The sequence below is a fragment of the Aythya marila genome, assembly GCF_965140915.1.
Source record: "Aythya marila genome assembly, chromosome: 1".
Taxonomy (NCBI): domain Eukaryota; kingdom Metazoa; phylum Chordata; class Aves; order Anseriformes; family Anatidae; genus Aythya; species Aythya marila.
The window spans coordinates 60,306,607-60,325,731 of NC_139042.1; positions in this window are offsets into that span (position 1 = coordinate 60,306,607).

Genomic DNA, 19,125 nt, shown 5'->3' on the forward strand with positions numbered 1-19,125 from the left:
TTTATATTTCTTGTATTTGAAATCATTTTGTCTAAAACCAAGGGACTTGGACTCAGACCTAATGTTTTTGTTAAGAAGTAATATAAAGAATTTCATAATGCTGATTTTCTGTGCTGAGACATATTTGACTGTGTAGTGCAGAAACTTGTATTTAATTTTTTTCTTTGCTTTCAAGATTAATATTTCAAACAAAAATGATTTAACAGGCTCCTGTACAATGACTGTACAGGAGTGAAATGCTTAAGCAGAACAGGAGTGACTTCATTGCATACGAATTATTCCAAGAACTTAAGTTAAAGCATCAGTAATGTCAAAGGAAAGTGTCAGTGCTGAGAGAAGTGAATGAAGTAGTTTGTATTCATAATCTGGTATGTTATAAAATGGCATGGGTAATCAAGACTATTTTATTTCTCTTTTCTTGACTATTTTTCTGTTGTAAATATATATTTACTGTCCAGATACTGGGAGAAGGAATCTTTTTTGTTGTTGTTGTTTACAACAATGTCACTGTATAATGTGCCTGGCGTATGTGTATATTGTGTTTCCCAGGTAGAAAAACAGAAAAATTAAAAGCACAATTATCTTTCAAACACTTGCTTTGCTTTCTGCAATTGAAAGATACTAATTTTTGAGTGGGTTACGCACAGAGAAGATTGCATTTAGGAGTGCAGTGAATTTACACATCTCCAGCAGACAAATCCATTACAAGGTTTTGGTAGTATTATCTGTACTTAAAAGTTGTGTGCAATTCATTAGCAATTGCCCTCAAATAAACCAGGCCTGTGGCCATTTTTACCCCTTGCCCTTACTTCACTTGTACCCCTGGGAAGCAGAGGTCCTTGCCAGGCCTTTCAGGTGAGGCTGCTGTGAATAATAAAGGAGGTGAACTCTCCTGGGGATGTGTGGCAGGGTACTCCTCCCACCCCCAAACTGACCTTTTTCACCCATTACCTTACTGAAGCAGTAACAATCAGAGGTGGTTATGATGGCTGCATCTGGCTTGTGTTAGACTGGGGAGACATATAACACAATAGCCAAGGGCTAACTGAGCATGAACCAAACAAATACATTTGGTATGCAAATATGACTGAGTCAATCATCTTACCCTACAAACAGGGAACGGCTTGGAGCCCATTGAGCTCTCTGAAATGGCAGTGGGCTGCACACTAGTTTCTTCCCTTGAGTGAGAATACTTCTCAGGGTTATTCAGTGAAGTTGACAGATTACTTATCCACAACAGATTCTTGGTAAGTGCCTAATAGCTGGCATGCTGAAGTTTTCTTAAGTTGTATTTTGGATTGATTGCATGTATAATCCATTTTAGACAAAAACTCTTGAGCAAGTCTGGGACTAGGACTGGGTTTAGCCACACCTAGACTCCTCTGAGAAGGATTTCAGAAAGCAAGGGGGTACATTCTGAATCTTGTGACTCAACAGGAGGATCTCTTGGTTGAATGAGTGTGTTTGATCCAGTCCTCTATACAGTAAATAGCCAAGTGTCCTGGTTTCAATTAGGACAGAGTTAATTTTCTTCCTAGTAGCTGGTAGAATGCTATGTTTTGGCTTAGGACGAGAAGAGTGCTGATAACACCCCGATTGTTTAATTGTTGCAGAGCAGTGCTTACACCAAGCCAAAGACATCTCAGCTTCTTGCTGTGTCCTGCCAACAGGCAGGCTGGGGGTGCAGCAGGAGCTGGGAGGGGACAGACCCAGGACAGCGGACCCAAACTAGCCAAAGGGGTATTCCACACCATCTGACATCATGCTAAACAATATATCCCACCTGAAAGGGTGGGATTTCAACTTTAATATTTCCTTTCTGGACAGTTAGATTTATCACTTCAAGAGGAAGCCCTTTAAATCAAATCCAAAGGAACAGATTTACTTCTTAGCCAGCTGCCAATCCCTTGAAAGAAAAAAAAATCTGCTGAGCAATAAAGACTTTCCACACTTGGTAGTTGAGCAAAGGCACTATTTTGCCTCCTGCAAGTTCCAATGTAATATGTCCTGTACTTTTCACCAGAATAACCTGTGTTATATGACCTGCAATTTACACTGCCAGTCTGTTCTATTTGTCTGTCATTTTGCTGTCTCAAATATGAGGATAATCTCTCCTCACTGATTTAGGCAGGGGGAATATCTGCCTGATGATACAAAGGTCTGGTGCAGTGTAAAATTAAGATAAATTGGTGTTAGTTTTCTGAAGCAGTCAAAATTCAACCTCTAAGATTAGTAAGCAATTTTACTAACAAGATAGGAACCTGCCCTACATCAGCCTGCTCATTCTGTCCAGAGGGATAACTTCTTCCTCACCTTTGTTATGGGATTACTCTGCTCTGTCTCACCTGACCTACGTAAACTCTGGTGTAATTCTGATCTTTGTTTGGAATTGGTTATTTCTAGTGAGATAAAATACAAACCCCTCTTTTAAGCAGAAATACTGGTTATATCAATGTATTTCATAAAACTGTGACCTATGTAAAGGATTAAATAGGAGATAGGAGACCTGTAATACCAAGCTCTTACGTCTTAGGTCTTCTGTGCGTTTACTGAAAAGAGTGTGTCTTGTCTTTACCTTCCTTTCCCTTTCTTCTGTTTTTCACTTTCTTTAGTTGACTAAACAAGCTTTAACTGAATTCTTGCCATGTCTTGCCTGGTAGCAGTATAGCCCTCTGCTCTTCCCTGGCTCCTTGGAGCCCTCCTGCAGCAAGTTCCTGGGACTTGCTTGGTGCTTCCCTAAGCCTTAGTCAATCTTAGCTGAGAATTGTGGATGACTTCAAAAAGCTTTATTTCCTTTTCTCTTTTGGGGTTTCTTCTTGTGTCTCTTAGCTGTAGTTAAAGCTCTGTTTCTCCTATAAGACTGAAGTCAAGTTTTTGCCTCCTCCTCTCAAAACAGACTAAAAGCTTGCGTCTTTATTAAGCCATTTCAGCAACTCTCTGGCTTTACCAATTAAAGTTATAAGATCAGATATGCTGTAAGGAATCAATTCTCAACTCCTGTGAAATAAAATATACATTTGTGTGTGTGTGTGTGTGTGTGGCTTTTTTCCACTTATGGGACCTACCAGTGCAGCTTCATGGGAGCACCTGCGGGCAGCATTTCAGCCAGGAGAAAATTTGGTCAATGAAGTAAATGATTCAGAAAGCGTGGAAAGCTGAAGGATTCAGAAAATTTCTAGTTTAGAAAATCATTGATTTAAGTCACCTCTGGAAATCAAAGTGCTGCTACAGATGTCTGACATACGTCCTGAAGATCTGATAACTGGCTCACAGTTCGGTATATGTCATCACAGTTCTGTGTATTGTCGTCATTGCCACATCAGCTTTGGCTATTTGTAAAAACCGTGTTCAATTATAGGCATGCGTAAGTAATTTTATGGTCTCTTTATGTGTTCCTGTAACTGTTGCACAAGTCTCAGGAGGTAGAATGAACACCCAAGTATTCTCTGCCAGCTGATCTCATATCCAATGCTTGCAACAAGCTCTGTGTTGGCAGATCTAGATACTCAGAAATCAGTGTGATCACCAAGGACTTGCTCCGTTTTAGCCAAACTTGTTTATTTTGGAGAAAAGGGTGATTTTCTTAGCTCATTTCTCACTGCTACTTAAATGCTCTTAATATGCAATTACTGATATGCAGTCCAACTATCAGCAAATACCAAGCCTAACAGAAAAACTTTTAAAATTATTACTTTTGTTAGTATAAATACAAAACAGAACCTGGCTTCCAGTGCTTGTAGAACCAAGCCACAGTCACACAAGGTAAAACAACAAATGGTAAGCTCTTGTGGTACAAAATGACTAGTGCTAAAATGATGCAATAAGATTGAAGCCTTTACTTCCTTGCATAACTAATGTGAGGCAAGTACTGTAGTTCTTGCAAGTTTTTGTTTCTGAGCAGCAGTAGTGGGTAACAGGTAGTTGTGAAAGTTGCTCATGGTTTTAAGATTTGATAGAATTTAAGAAGTTCTGGTGGTCTTATCATTCTTTTTTGATGTGGAGTTAGTATAGAATATCTCATGAGCAGTGTCAGTTAATGTTTGTTCTCTTCAATAATGTTTCAGAACATGACAATGATATATTGGCTTCTTAATTGAAGCCAATTAAAGAAAGTCCTGGAATGATAGAATTATAGCAACATTTAGGCTGGAAAAGACACTTAAGATTAAGTCCAGCCATCAAAGTAACACTACAAAGTCCACCACTAAACCATGTCCCTAAAGAGCACATCCACATTTCTCTTAAATAGCTCCAGCGATAGGGATTCCACCACATCCCTGGGCAGCCTATTCCATTGCTTGACCACCTTCTCTGTGAAGAAATTCTTCATAGTATCCAATCTCAGTCTCCCCTCATTGTTCTTTATGATCTCCAGCCTTTGTGTTTCTCTTGCACTCCCCTCTTGGAGGGAATCATGTAATTCCATATATCGGAGGGGTGGATTGTGTATTGCTGAAAATATTCAACATCCTTGTGTAATCTCTCAAACTGATATGACATCTTATTTTTCACTTTGTTAGTGTCTCTGAATGAGTGAAAGTCCTTGAACTCCGCATTTTGTTGATTTCTGAAGCAGTGAAAGTAACTTCCAAGTTACCACAAATGAATGCACTGTGGGGCCTCTCTTTAGATTGTCTCTAGAACTGCTTTTATGGCTATAGCAATCATGACTCCTAATGAGCTGATTCAGTGAGATGCAGCCAAATTCTCTCTTACCCTTAAAGCCTATCCAAGTAGTAACAGAAGGGCAAACAGAAGGAAGGTCACTGCTGTCTTCATAAATACCTTGTTCCTGTGTCAGGTGCTAAAAGCTTTCTTATTAAACAGTTAGGAACACGGCCTTTAATAAGCACTGATTGGGAGTGTTGCAATTTCAATATTCAAGGGAGACTTGCCAAACTTTGCTAATGATTTAAATTTGTTGTTGTATTTCAAATTTTTATCTCTGCGTGTGCAGTCTGGGCTTTGGAGAGCAGGCCTGGGCTCAAAGCCACTTCCCCAAAGGGGACCTTATCATCTAGATTGGGAGCCTGTAGGAACAAAGATCTTGGAAGAGCTTACTGATGCATTCAGGTTATTGCTATTGCCATGTTAAAGGAATTTCTTCTACCAGTGTCCTGAGCTTGACCCTTAAAGAAATGCATGCCATTTCTTCCCACTGTTCCCATTGTGGAAGGCTTGTCTGCCACGAAGTTACTCTAGTGGCTATTTACACCACAACCAATAAAAGAAATGGTTCTATAAGCAGCCTACATGTATATGTTCCTATGCCAGCACTAACCTAAATTACATTTCTCCTCTTTCATCCTCATGTTCACATAGGACCACATGAAGCCACACAGTATTGGTGTTGCATTCCAGCTAAGCACTGCTTCATTCCTACAACAAATGCTGTGCCAAGAGAGCACATGAAACTCACCCTTCTCTGCAGGCCCTTCCCTTGGGCTCCCACCACTCCCCCAGACACTGTGCTTGGGTGACAGAGGTGACAGCCCTGCTTAGTCCTTTACTATAATCTCTGATGTATTTGCTTTCCATGAATTCTCCAAAGTGCTCTTTCAGTCTGAGGAAACTACCTGCCACCTGCTGTGGAAAGAAGCACCCTTCCCTCTCTGGTTTAAGTCTGTCTTGTACTTCTTTCCCTGAACACCTTCTTCTTTCTGTACCATGGGGCTTGGGGAGTGACAGCTCAACCATTACTCCCACAATTTTAGAAAGATCAGCCACTGCCCTGAGCCTCCTTAGTCTCAAGAGACTCAACCTGTCTCTTTAAGCCTTTATTTCTGATTACTCTTGGACTGTATTTGGCCCCTGAAGGAAGATTTTGGACATAATTTTATATAAGGAGGAAACTTTCTTTTCCTGCCTCATTTGGTAGGAAACTAAACTTCCATCTCTTCCAGCCAGCCACACCCTTGTTTTGCAACTCCAGAGACTACATTAAGAACTTCCCTCCTTACCACTCTCATTTCTTCTTTTCATCTCTCTTCTTTCCTGCTTTCTTGTTCCTTTCCATCTCAACTCCTATTTTTGGTATCGTCCTCTTTCCTGTTTTCAACTCTTCTTAACAGGAAAAGAAGTAAGACTTTATAGTGCTCCATTTCCTGGCTTGACTTCTTTCTTAAGTAATAATTACCAGCCTTAAGAGCTTGCTACAGTATAAGACCTAAGGCATTCTGTTTGCTGTAGAATATTTCCCAAATAGCCCCAAATAATCCCCATGTATGGAAGATGAGATGCTAACTCCGCCTCACTGAAAAATTCTTTGGGGTCTGTTTGACTAATTCCAGTGCAGTAGGCATAAGTGGTGGTTTAGCTCTGGGTAACAGCCAAACTCCCACTGAGCTGCTCATTCATTTCAGCTTTTAGGAATCAGAAAAGCTTGACCAAGCTGGTATAGATAAGGTTTTATCTGGTCACAATAAAGATAAAGATGGGGAGATCACTTGCCAATTACCATTATAGGAAAAGCAGACTTGTGTTGGGGAAAACTCCTATCCTCCATTCCTTATCACTGTGGATGCACTCAGTCCTTCCAGCAAGGCAATGAGCTGTGCAAGGAGGAGGGGAGGGCAGGCTGTTGATCAGTGCATAGCAGTTTATCTGTGCCACTCTTTCCCTCTCACATCTTTCCTCTGCTCTGGTGTGGACTGTCAATGGGCCATAGTTTCTTCAAGAATACCTAACTGCTCAGGTGTGGGGTCCTACATGGGCTGCTCCTGTGCCTGGAGCATTGCTTCCCTGTCTTTCTCTGACCTTGTTGTTTGCACTCCTACTTATTGCTCTTTTTTCCCCTCCTCTTCTGCCAGTTCTATAGTTTTTGCCCTTTCTTACATATGGTATCACAAGATGCCACCAGGGTTGCTGATGGACTCAGCTATGTCCAGCAGTAGGTCCACTGAAACTGTCTGGAAATGTCCATGTACAGCAGAGGACAAAGAGGACAACCCCTGGTCTCTTCTCACAGAGGCCACCTCTGCAGCCCTCTTGTGGCTGACAGCATGTTATTTATTCCCAATACACCATGTTCCTTTGGCATCTAAAAATCTTCTTCAGAACTGATCTCTAGAAAAAAAAAAAAAAAAGAGTATAAACAAAGATATCTCAGTGTAGTAGAGAGAGATTTCCAAGACAAGCGACATTTCCACTGGGCTCCTCTTCTCTCTATCCAATAAATACCATTCCTATCCGTAGTCTACTACCTGCAGACTGAAAATTTTCAGTTTCCCACTGAAGATGTGCTGCAGAAGGGAATCATAGATCACATGGCTTTACTGCATTATGATTATTATTATAAGGAGCATTACTACACTTAACTTTCTTTGTTCTATAAAATACATTTCAGCTGAAAAATGCTGCTTCGCTAGGACCATTTTTGTGAGCTTTAATTTGTAAAATGTTCTCTTAGGATCTGTTTGAGGAACTATGAAACTAAATTTGCACTGTTGGATTTGAAAATTGCTTCAGCAAATAGACCATTAATTTTGTACAGCATCTCATTCTGAATGCTCAAGTCTTGCCTTACCAGAGTTTTCCCTTGTATTCAAAATAACTCAATAGCAACAACAAAATCTGCCCTGTTATTTCTATAGCTGAGGTCATATAGCAATGGAAAAATGTTTTCTGACTTTCAGCTAAACAAAACCCAACTATAAGGACTGAAGTAAGCATTCAAAAACAGCATGAGGCGAGATGTAGTTTACAAAATTAAGAAATACTGGATCAAGAAGCCCAAATGATACCAGTCATGTGTTTTGTAAGACTCAGTTTAACTTCACAACAGTACATTGCATAGATATGGGCAAGAAGACAAAGTGAATTTTATTGACTCAGTTCATTCATTAGTCTAAATGCTGGTATGCAAGCAGACTTGACTGGATGACCTTGGGAAATACTTCATAGAATGACTTGGGTTGGAAGAGACCTCAAAGACCACCCGGTTCCAAGCCCCCTGTAAGCAGGGACGCCACCCACCAGATCAGGTTGCTCAGGGCCTCATCTAACATGATATTGAACACCTCCAGGGATGGGGCATCCACAACCTCTCTGGGCAACCTGTTCCAGTGCCTCACCACCCTCTGAGTGAGGAATTTCCTCCTAACATCTCATCTAATTATCCCTTCTTCTAGTTTAAAACCATTCCCCCTCATCCTGTCATTATCTGATTGAGCAAAGAGTTGCTCTCCGTCTTTTTTATAAGTCCCCTTCAAGTACTGAAAGGTTGCAGTGAGGTCATCCCAGAGCCTTCTCTTCTGTAGGCTGAACATCCCCATCTCTCTCAGCCTTCTTTGTTAGGAGAGGTGCTCCAGCCCTCTGATCATCTTTGTGGCCCTCCTCTGGACCCACACTAACAGATCAACATCCTTCTTGTGCTGGGGGCTCCAGACCTGTATGCAGTATTTTAAGTACTCTAAATACTTATCTTGTCCAGTGAAATGTGAAGAATATTTCAAGCAGAATGTCCTTAGAAGGATAATGAAAATGAGTATGTTCAATATATTAGCTGGGGGGATTACACTTGGAGTTGACCATCTTCCACACAGACCAGGTGGTGTCTCTGGTGACCACTTAGCTTGGATATCGCAGCAGAAAACCTGAAATGAGGTAGGACACCATATTGGGTAAGAGATGAGGAGGAGCAGAAGGTGCCTAGCATTGCGTTAGGGCTCCATACTCTTTCTTATAGGTATTTCACTTGGGTTACCATATTGGAGCTAAAAATTATAAATGGACATTTTGCTATGCTATTTACATGTAGATGCTGCTGCTCCTTACATTAAAGTGATCTCTTTGCTTTTATGTAGGACTAGACAGATACAAGAGAAGCTTCTGACAGCCCCTTGTTCCCCCTGCTGTGGGGAGGTAGGGGCTGCTGGCAGGCAATGGAGAAAGAGCAATCTTCATTCTTCAAAATGCCGAGAGTACCAGAGGGTACAATCATTCTTCTCAGGCCCATCAGGGGAAAACTGAGCAGAAGGGGTAGTTTACCCTGTTTCTTTCTCCTCCTTTTGCAAACAGATGGTTTGGATGTAGCTATTTTTCTAACATTCAGCATTCACTGCTGAAGTTTACACTGGGGAAGTGCACAATAGGCATCACACACCCATGTACAACTTAACTTACTCCCATTTCCCCTACAGTTAAGAGTCATTGAGGAAGATCTGAAGTGGAAAGAATTTATATGAAACCAGGGCAGAGAGTGCTCTCAGAACATGAACCATCACTTCCCTCTGTGCAATGATACTTTAAAATACAGCTTTATTTATATATATATTTATATATATATATATATATATATATAAAACTTGTGCAAAAGACACTGTTTTACCAGTGTATAGTACCCAGTCTGCTAGGAAAGCACAGATTGGTCTCAAATCCAAAGGGGGTTAAATAACCACTAGTCCATGTAACTTCAATAGGCCACTAGTAATAAATTACGCTCCAAGGATGGGCTGAACCGTGCCTTCTGGTGACATTTTCAAACTGTTCCGAAGGACATTCTAACCACCACCTGCATTACAAGGCTACATGTTAGAGTGACATCTCTCACCAGACACTGATGAGTGAACAGAGGCTGTGTCTGCAGCTAAAAAACAGTGATTTTGTATCATCTGGATTTGGGATCTGTTTAAACAGATTTCTTCAGATCATAGAATCACAGAATCATTAAGGTTGGAAAAGCCCTCCAAGATCATCTGGTCCAACCATCCCCCTACCACCAATGTCACCCACTGAACCATGTCCCTAAGGACCACATCCAACCTTTCCTTAAACACCCCCAGGAACCATGATGCCACCACCTCCGTGGGTAACCCCTTCCAATGACTGGCTGCTCTTTCTGAGAAGAAATGTCTCCATTTCCAACCTAAACCTCCCCTGGCACAACTTGAGGCCCTTCCATCTAGTCCTATTTCTGGTTATCTGTGAGAAGAGGCCAACCCCCAGCTCCCCACAGCTTCCTTTCAGGTAGTTGTAGAGAGCAGTGAGGTCTTCCCTGAGCATCCTCTTCTCCAGACTAAACCACCCCAGTTCCTTCAGCTGCTTCTTGTAAGACTTGTGTTCCAGGCCCTTCACCAGTTTCATAGCCCTTCTCTGGACATGCTCCAGGGCCTCTATGTCCTTCTTGTAGTGAGGAGGCCAAATTTGAACACTACTCGAGGTGCAGCCTCAACAAAGCAGAGTACAGGGGGATGATCAGCTCTCTGGCCCTGCTATGTACACTATTCCTGATACAAGCCAGGATGCTGTTGGCCTTCTTGGCCACCTGGGCACACTGCCAGCTCATGTTCAGGTGAGAGTCAACCAGCACCCCCAGATCCTTTTCCTCTGCACAGATTTCCAGCCACTCTGCCCCAAGCCTGCAGCGCTGCATGGGGTTGCTGTGGCCAAAGTGCAGGACCTGGCACTTAGCCATGTTGAACCTCATCCCATTGGCCTCTGCCCATCGACCCATCCTGTCCAGGTCCCTCTGCAGAGCCTTCCTACCCTCCAGCAGGTTGACATTTCCCCCAGCTTGGTGTCATCTGCAAAGTTCCTGAGGGTGCACTCAATTCCCTCATCCAAATCATCAATAAAGATGTGACAAAAAGACGAATGATAAATCATGATGTGAGTGGATGACTTGTATTAGCAAATCTTGAAAAAAAAATAGTTGAAAGTAGTGGTAAGTGAATTGTTGTATATGATTTCAATGTTTTTCTTCTGAAGCCTTGATGGAAAAATATATCTTACTGGCAGTAGATTTCGGTAGGTAAGGACTGCTGTAATTGTATGCATAGATCATTTGATTTCTTCAGTTGTACCATGACCCCTTTATCATGTTTTTAGTGAAGAAGAGTGAAGAAGATACTCCATAAGTATGGTCTTTATATCATTACATAGAAAAGGCATCTGTGTTGCTATAGAAAGAATGACTGGGAGTGAAAAGGGTTTTTTTTTTTTTCTTCTGAAAATTCTGAAGTATTGCAAAGATAGGCTGCCTTGTCAATGTAGTTCATAGACAACAAAGGGAAGTACTGTTCTCTTGCATACTTTATTAATGACTATTCCAAATTCCACTGGTAGTTTTAAGTTTGGGCACAAACTTCATGCCTTTAAGAAGGCAAAAGAACTGATAAAATAGTGTATTTCTTCTGTATATCTGTTCTTTCTCATTTACCTCTAAAATATATTTTTCCCAGTAGCAATACTCCCACAAACACAGGGAATATCTAGCTTGCAGAGTCACAAGCTGTGCATCAAAGGTGTTCCTTCTAGTGCTAATCAAGGCAATTCAAAACCAAAATTTTTACTTGTGAGGTTGCTCTCATTTCCTAGGGACAAGGCATGAAGCTAAAAGGAAAGCAAGGCTGGCAGGCTATACCCTGCAGGGGGACAGGACATGGAGTGGGATCCAGGCTCATGGCCCAGCTGGTGCCCACGCTGGGCTCTGTGTGCTGACTGCTTGTACAAGATCCCTGTGCTGTGGCAATGGTTGTGACGTTTCCTTTCAGCATCCACTTCTTTCTAACAATCACACATCTGAGAAGTGTGAAAGTCCTTGCAAACTCAAAAGCAAATGAAAGAACAAAAGCAGTGGGAGACTGCACATCTCCAATATGGCAGGCTTCTTTAACCCAGGCCACACAGTGTAGGCGCACAGGAGCATCCTGCTCTGACATGACACCAAAAGCCCCTGGAGGTAATGGAGAAGAAGAGGGTGGACCAGCCTGGCTTGCTCCAGTTCAGGCTGGGAGACTGCATTCAGGTCCAGCAAAGTCTGCCAGTCTCAGCAACCCAAACCTGTCTGTGCATCATTTTATAGGTGCAAAGTAAGTAATTCTCCCCTTGGGCAACTGGAAAACTTTGTGCCCTGTAACAGGTACCGTAGAATCATAGAAGACCTTGGGTTGGAAGGGACCTTAAAGATCACCTAGTTCCATCCCCCTTTCATGGGCAGGAATGCCACCCTCTAGATAAGGTTCCCCAGGACCTTACCCAGCCTTGTCTTGAACACCTCCAGGGATGGGGCATCCACAGCTTCTCTGAGCATGCAGGTAGTGAGGAACTAGCTACTCATCAAGGCAGTCAAGAAAATAAAGCACCAGTAGTAATACCTGCAGAGTCAGGATCTTGACCTGACTTCCTACATTAGAAGAGGGCAGCCAGTATTATTTTGAACATCAGTCCTGCCTTGAACTTGCCAACCTGCAGAAAGTTTGACTGAAAGTCTGTCTTATGTCTGAATATCAGTGTATGCAGAGCACAACACAGCACCAATTGTAAAACTAGGGTAACAGCTTACTCTGAGACTCAGATTGGACTGGAACTGGTAGCAGAGTCTGGACCAAAGTATAGTATAACATGAAGGGTCATTGCAATCTGCCTTGGCTTGTTCCCCTCCTGCTGTGTAAGCAGCTTATCCACACATGGCTCTAAAACCTCAGGTTTACGAGTCTTCCAGTTAACACACTCAACTGAGCACACTTTGCTTTCCCCAGTTCCTACTGCAACTCCTCCATCATTTCAGTGGGTAGTTCAAAACATTTTGCTTTTACATCTTTGTAATCTGCTCTTCAAAGATTTTAAGAGAACATATGAATTTATATTTCATCTGAAAAAAAAAATGCTAAAAAGTGTTTATACTTTCAAATAAATAACTATTTAGTGTTTTATCATGGAATTGCCTCAAATCAAATAATTCCAAAAATGCTTTCCAATGTAAATTTAGTTTGGTAAATTGTACAGTATTTAACATAGCACCACCTACTCTGCAAGCACCAGAGTGTGGGAAATAACTTGCCTAGCTGGAAGAGAAGTGGGGACATCAAGACACCATGGGAGACCTTGCTATTTAATATCACACAGGGAAAAGCATCACACTCGTGCAGCTTCTGCTTTGTGTAGCATCAGGATTATTGTGTTCCGCCAATACTTTCCCACTGGACAGAACATCCCAAATTTAAGGAATTATTGTATCACGTTTTCCCTAGCTTATTGAGTGATTATTTCTTCAGCCTTCACGTGTATGTTATGTTCACATGTACCCATTTTGTTACTGCCCTCCGTAAGAATGAAGACAGAATTTCTATGGTCATCAGGTATCTGGGCTAGCACACATAGCTGTGTCCTTAAGTAATGCTGTGCCTTTAGAGGGGACACTGGCAGGTGGTTCCACTGGGTGACCAAAGATTGTGCTTTCAGTGGCTGTTTATTTGCCTAACTTAAATGCTTACCCTTGGTAAGTCCATGTTGTCTTTTCTTACTCACCTTCTTGTTCTTCATTTGCTTGGAAATATCTTCCATGATGGCTTGCACCAAAATTTATTAACCCTTTTCTACTTGTATGGTACTCATTGATCTGCATGATCTTTCCAAGATGATAGAAAGTGGTGTTGCAGTGAGGTCAGCCAACTCCTTTAGCTCCCTCAGCTGCATCACATCAGGTCCCATCGGCTTGTAAATACTGAGTTTGTACAGATGGTTCCTAGTTCAGCTCTCCTCTACTGTTGGAAAGAACTGCCTATCTACATTTCCTGTTCTTCTAAAACTTCAGATAAATTGCACATTGTTAAAATGAACATTTCCTGTCACTGAATATTCTTTTAACAAATGTAGCTTTTAATTTTTACTTTCATTTTATTCTGATTATGATTATATATTTCACTTGTTAAAGAGAGAAGACTTTTATGCCATTTGACACATCTACAATGCAGCTGCAAATAAAAACACTTTTTTTTTTTCTCTCATGTAGACGTCATTAAGATATTTTTTATAGATGAATGAAACCAGGTTCTACACTACTAGTACGTGATACCTGAATACAACCAGAAAAAAAAAAAAAAAAACAAACGAACACCAGAGGAAGCACTAAATGACAATGTGAAGATAATAGAAAAGGCAAGTATTATTATAATTATTCTTTAAGCATTATTTGTTCCTCAGAGGTGAAATTCAGCAGTTAAAAAAAAAAAAAAAAAGTGCATTCCTCCATGGGATGCGTGTGAACTTTTGATATGTATGGATGATTACATGGTTTCAGTGCCACCCACAGAAAGGCAGCTACTGTTGCACGAAGCACTGATAGCTGTGGAAGATATGCCACCTGGTGGAAAAACAGTAGCAGCTCAGGGGGCTGACGGTTCTTCAAAGGTGCCTAGCTAGGAAAAGCTTTTGAAAGCTTTTGAAAATGGCATGTTTGGACACTTAGGCAAAGAGCAACGCAGCGAATAGTGAAGGGAGAGGAAGGAAAAGCACAAGCACAGTCACTGACATGGCCACGTATAGTCTATTAAGACCTATCAGTTCACAAATACAACTTAGTAAAAGCAGGGGACTTCACCTTTCAGGCCTGACTTGGGCAAAATTTCTCTTGAAGTCAGAGGAAGTTCTGCCTGTATGAAAACCAGGACTGGTCCAGGATGAGTTTGGCCTCACCATACCCACGCAGAACAACACATTACATTCAAGAAGGGTATGCAAGTTCCAACACTAAACCAATGACAAAGCTGATTTTGAAATGGTTTTAATGATAGAAAATCTGCATACCAATTGACTCATTTGCGTATACGATGGCTTGGAACAATACCAGAGAAATATGTAAAAACTCTGTAATGCTCTGTGACAATAGCTTCCAAGTATGCTGACCTTTGGTAAATCAAACAAAGGGAAAGTACAGTACTCTTTTGATGAGGCATTAATGGAGGATTAAGAACGGATACAGCTGCATCACACGAGCACTGTTTTAGACATACTGTTTTCACTCTGTGCCTTTTCCATAATTACACTAGAAGCAATGTGCGAGGCAGTCAATAGGCATATGCTGTAACATGTTTCTATTTTACAGCAACCAGGAGCAGCATGGAACAGCACAGCATGTCCTGACCCCACCATTGGCACAGGGAGGCCAGCCCAAGCACCTCAACATGCTCCAGCGCTGCTTCTGGGGCAGCTCCAGCTGGGACTGAGGACCAAGTGGGGATGGTAAGGGGTCCTGCTCACCTCTGCAGAGGGGACACCTGAAATGCATCCTGGCCGGCCACACCACTGCGATGGATGAAGGTAGGGTAAACAGATGAGAACATGAAGCCTAGAGAAAAGAAAAATATATTAATAAGTGAACATGAAGGACACAAACACTCATGCAACTACTTTGTCACCAGGGCTACAATGCTGCACTGCTGCAGAGAACAGGGCTCATGGAGGAGTTAGTTGGCTGGACCACAGCCTTTCTATGTGCAAAGCAATCTTCTAACGTGCAACTGCCCCCATCCATTTCAAGAGATTCTAGATGTTTGAAGTGGTGTCCAAATCTTCTGAGGGTGAGTGGTGACTACTTACATTTTTGTTCTTGCCTTGTTGCCTTCCTTTGATATCCACCTCCAGAGTAGGGAGGTGTGCTATGTATGCATGAAAAGTAAAGTATATACTTTTCTTTTTTTTTTAATCTTTATACTCTGTTTCTTGCAAAGCTTATTTGTAAGGAGTGGGCTGAATACAACAGAAGCTGCCAATGTGTCCAGAGGCTTTCTATTTTAATTAAATAACTTTGAGAAGATGCTACTGGTCTGCTTCCTGGCTCTTCCCACTGCCATGTATCCAAGGTGATCAGGGATCTTTGAGCACCAGGTAAAAGGCTGCCCTTTTTTTCTCCTGTGGAGGTGGATCACAGAATCACAGAATCACAGAACTGTAGGGGTTGGAAGGGACCTTGAAAGATCATCGGGTCCAACCCCCCTGCCAAAGCAGGTTCCTCAGAGCAGGCTGCCCAGGTAGGCGTCCAGGTGGGCCTTGAATATCTCCAGAGAAGGAGACTCCACTGCCTCCCTAGGCAGCCTGTTCCAATGCTCCATCACCCTCACTGTGAAGAAGTTCTTTTGCATGTCAGTGCAGAACTTCCTGCACTCTAACTTGCAGCCATTGCCCCTTGTCCTATCCCCACAAACCACTGAGAAGAGGTTGGCTACATCCTTCTGTCCCCCACCCCTCAGATATTTATATACACTGAGGAGATCCCCTCTCAGTCTTCTCCAGCCTGAGCAGACCCAGGTCTCTCAGCCTTTCTTCATAGGGAAGATGCTCCAGGCCCCGTATCATCTTTGTGGCCCTCCGCTGGACTCTTTCCAGGAGATCCCTGTCTTTCTTGTACTAGGGAGTCCAGAACTGAACACAGAACTCCAGGTGAGGCCTGACCAGGGCAGAGCAGAGGGGGAGGATCACCTCCCTTGACCTGCTGGCCATGCTCCTTTTAATGCACGCCAGGATGCCATTGGCCCTCTTGACCACAAAGGGCATAGTGCTGGCTCATGGTCAACCTGTCGTTCACCAGTACCCCCAGGTCCTTCTTCTCAGAGCTCCTCTCCAGCAGGTCGTACCCCAGCCTGTACTGGTACTACAGGTTGTTCCTTCCCAGGTGCAGGACTCTACACTTGCTCTTATTAAATCTCATTTGGTTTCTTCCTGCCCATCTCTCCAGCTGGTCCAGGTCTCGCTGAATGGCAGCACAGCCTTCTGGCGTGTCAGCCACTCCACCTAGCTTTGTGTCATCAGTGTACTTGCTGAGGGCAGACACTATTCCCTCGTCAAGGTCGTTGATGAAGATGTTGATCAAGACTGGACCCAGCACTGACCCCTGGGGAACACCACTAGTCACAGGCCTCCAACCAGACTCTGCTCCGCCAATCACCACCCTATGAGCTTGGCCAGTCAGCCAGTTCTCAACCCACCTTGCTGTCTACTCCTCTATCCCACACTTTCTCAGCTTTCCTAGCAGGATGTCATGGGAGACAGTATCGAAAGCCTTGCTAAAGTCAAGGTAGATGACATCCACCACTCTCCCCCCATCTACCGAGCTGGTGATGCCATCATAGAAGGCAATGAGTTTGGTCGAGCATGACTTCCCTTTAGTGAATCCATGCTGACTACTCCTCATAACCTTCTTCTCTTCCAATTGCTTGGAGATGGCATCCAGAACAAGCTGCTCCAATACCTTTCCAGGGACAGAGGTGAGACTGACTGGCCTGTAGTTTCCCAGATCCTCCTTCCTGCCCTTCTTGAAGACTGGAGTGACATCGGCTATCCTCCAGTCTTCAGGCACCTCACCCATTCTCCAGGACCTTTCAAAGATGACAGAGAGCAGTTCAGCGATCACATCTGCCAGCTCCCTTAGCACACGTGGATGCATCCCATCGGGACCCATGGATTTGTGTGCGTTGAGCCCGCTCAGATGCTCCTGAACCACTCCCTTATCTACCGGAGGGAGCCCTCCATTTCCCAGACCCTTTGTCCTATTGCCAGGGGTGAGGAGTCCCGGGGGAGTGTCCCTGAAGCAAAGACTGAAGCAAAGAAAGCATTCAGTATCTCTGCCTTCTCAGCATCTCCCATGACCAGGACACCCCCTCATTCAGCAAGGGACCCACATTGTCCCTAGTCCTCCTCTTGCTGTTTACATACTTGAAAAAACCCTTCTTATCTCTTTTGCAAGCCTCATGTCTAGGTGTGCTTTAGCTTTCCTCATTGTGTCCCTGCAGGCCCTGACAACACATTTATACTCCTCCCAAGAGGACGGGCCCTTTTACCACATTTCATAGACCTTCCTCTTCCTTTTGATCTTATTGATGAGCTCCTTACTCATCCACGTGGGTTTCCTTCCCCCCTTCCCTGATTTCCTATTCTTTGGGATGCATCGATCCTGAGCACGGAAGAAGTGCTGCTTAAATGTAGCCCAGCTCTCACAAGCACCCTTGCCTTCTAGCAGCCTATCCCATGAGATACTCCCAAGCAGGTCCCGGAAGAGGTAGAAGTTGGCTCTTCGGAAGTCCAGGGTAGCAATCCTGCTTTTAGCCTTACTTCCTTTGCCTGGTTCCATATGGAACTCCACCATCTCATGGTCGCTGCATCCCAAGCTGTCCCCAGCCTTCACATCCCTAACAAGGCCATCCCTGTTGGTAAGAACAAGGTCCAGGAGCATCCCCCACCTCGTCGGCTCCTCCACCACCTGCATCAGAAAATTGTCCTCAACACATTGTAGGAACCGTTTGGACTGCTCATGCCTGGCCAAGTTGCTTACCCAGCAGATGTCTGGGTAATTGAAGTCCCCCATGAGGACCAGCGCTCATGATCGTGAGGCTACAAGCAGCTGCTCGTAGAAGGCCTCATCGACTTCCTCCTCCTGATCTGGAGACCTGTAGTAGACCCCCACCGCCGTGTCTCCCATACCAGCCCACCCCTTAATTCTTACCCACAAGCTCTCCACTTGTCCTTCACCCTCCCCCAGCTGGAGCTGGGTACACTCTAATTGCTCCCTCACATAAAGGGCAACCCCACCCCATCGCTTCCCCAGCCTGTCTTTCCTGAAGAGGACATAGCCCTCCATGACTGCGTTCCAGTCATGCGAGCTGTCCCACCATGTCTCAGTGATTGCAAAGAGATCGTGGCCCCGCGACCAAACGCAGATCTCGAGCTCATCCTGTTTATTTGCCATGCTCCATGCATTGGTGTACAGGCACTTTAGGGAAGCAGCAGGTGCAGTTACCCCTGGGGGGGGGTGCAAGAAGAAGATACTGGCCAGGGGATCAGGAAGGCTACCTTCTCTGAGGAGCCCTCAGACAATCCTATGGGAGAGCTCAGAAGTTTTTCCCTGTCTTCAACAGTGACAGCAGTGACGACTTCCCCCAGCCCTTCTCTGTCACCTTTAGCTCCCCTCCCTTCCCCCATCAAACCTAGTTTAAAGCCCTAGTAATCAGTCCAGAGAGCTTGCTTGCCAACACACTTGCGCCCCACTTGCTCAGTTGGTGTCTGTCCATAGCCCACATACCCGGCCTCTCAAAGGACAGCCCAAAATCAAAATACCCAAATCCCTGGTCCAGACACCACCCCCTCAGCCAGTCATTTACCTGTCCTGTTCTGCTCCTTCTATCTGCATCCCAGTCACCCAGAGGGAGGACAGAGGAGAACACTACCTGCACCCCCGATCCCCTCAACAACCTCCCCAGGGATGCAAAGTCCTTTTTAATATCCTTAATTTTTCTAATAGCAGCTTCCCGGGATCCAACCTGAATGACTATGAGAGGATAGTAGTCCTCCGGTTTAATAAGTTGTGGCAGAGCCTTCCTAACGGCTCTGACACATGCCCCAGGAAGACAGCAC